Here is a 2144-nt window from a genome sequence, read left to right as displayed (position 1 = left end):
GTGTACTTCATTAACCTCTTGTTCTACGCACTACTGCTAATGCACCTAGCCTTGTTGGTTGTGTACTCTATGTACATCACTGCACTGTAACTTCATATGTTTCAAAGCCTAATACTTCCCCCTTTAAGTTGAATTCACCAGCGGTAGTTTCACTCTCCTCTTCTCCAGTCTAATTTACACATTTTAATTCTACTAAATGACTTCTTCTCTGTGGAAGAGGGCTGCAATTTTAACCACACTAAGTTTAAAAGTTGATCTAATCATAGTTTAATTATTCCTAACCCACCAGTCATTCCAACACTCAGCTCTGGCTTAACCACTATCATTTCAACTAATACATCCTCCCTGCTAACTAAGGTGAACTGTTTTAGTTTCATACTTTTGATGTTGGTAAATGCAGGTTCCCAACAACCATTGACCTCAGCAGCCCACATCTCCATTCAATTGTGGATTACCCACTCAAGTTGACACCTCCACTGAAGTGAAGGTTGGCTATCCACTATTGTTGACCTTACTAAAGAACATCTCTTCTCAACTGTATGTACCCACATTTGTTAAAGTCACTAGATGACACCTCCACTCAACTATGTATTCAGTGTTGACTTCACTACAACACACCTTCACTCAAGTGGGTTTACTTATGCTCAATCTCCTCACTAGATGATTCATCCTCTTCATTAAGTGTTATCCACATAAATGTCACCAGTCAGTCTTACCTCCACCACTTGCCCCATCTCATTCCATGAATTGTATCTCTTTTCTGATTGCTTTTTTACCTCCAATTTGATAAAGGTTGTCCACTTTCTCCCAGTATGTACTATTGTGGCTTCTCTGCAGCCGAGATATTTTCATCAATCAAGAATCTCATCTCTTCTCTCTTTCTGTCTCTCCTATACCACACTCTGACATAAATACACAACATATGTACACATTCTCACACACACATACATGTATGCTTGTATATATGTTTGTGTGTGTGTGCACGCATATATGTATGTATATGTATATATGTGTGTGTACGTACATATATATGCATACATACATGTATATGCATATATATGTGTGTGCATATATGTATACACACACAGATAAGCATGCATATATATATACACACACACACATGTATACATGTGTATGTGTGTGTATATGTATTTCACAGCTGACATTTAATTACAGTGTTCCACAGACATATTAACTTCCTCTTCTCTTCCTCCAAGCCACCACAAAAATCTCCACACTAATTCTTTAAATGAAGTTGAAAAAATTTCTAAAAACAAAAACGAAAAAACAAGTCTCTTTTTTTTTACATCGTATAAAAGGTTAAAATTTGGTTGTTAACTTTATTATTTTTACCAGTTTTTATTGTATTTTCTCAGATTTTTTTTTACCCCAATCTTTTTAGTTTTTGCCATCTCGAAGACAATGTTCTGTTCAATTTTTAAACTTTTTTCCAATAAATAAATTAAAATAAATAAAAAATAATAAAATATCTGAAATGCTTATTGTTATTGTTTGTTTTATTATCCTTTTTTTTGCATTTTAAGCATACTTATTGGGATACATAGAGTGCCATCATCATCGTTGCATCATTGTTTTAACATTCATTTTTCAATGCTTGTATGGGTCATATGGAACAGATGTCCTACAGCTGGATCCCTTTTCTGTCACCAACCCTTATTTTTTTTCCAAGCAAGGTGATATTTCCCCACGGTTGGACATGTTTTTGTAGAGAGTGACTCTCATTTACAACTATCACAAGACATCAAGACTAGGCGACACACACACACACACACACATACGTATATATAACAGTCTTCTTGCAGTTTACATCTAACATCCATTCACAAGGCTTAGGTTGCCCTGGGGCTATAGTAGGAGACTCTAGCCCAAGGTATCATGCTGTGGGATTGAACCCAGAATTAATACTTCAATAATATATTTGTTTAACCCATGCTAGCATTGTAAAACAGACATAAAATGAATCAAAATGTATACATAGTCAGATTTATATATATATATATATATATATATATATATATATATAAGAGAGAGAGAGAGAGGACACTAAACTCCGCTTGTGAAGACCTGTTGAGGCAAGTGAAATTGAAATTGAACTAAATTCGACGACTGGCACCCATGCCAAC

Source organism: Octopus bimaculoides, chromosome 5 (assembly GCF_001194135.2).
Source record: "Octopus bimaculoides isolate UCB-OBI-ISO-001 chromosome 5, ASM119413v2, whole genome shotgun sequence".
Classification (NCBI taxonomy): domain Eukaryota; kingdom Metazoa; phylum Mollusca; class Cephalopoda; order Octopoda; family Octopodidae; genus Octopus; species Octopus bimaculoides.
Note: the sequence above shows the minus strand (reverse complement) of the source record.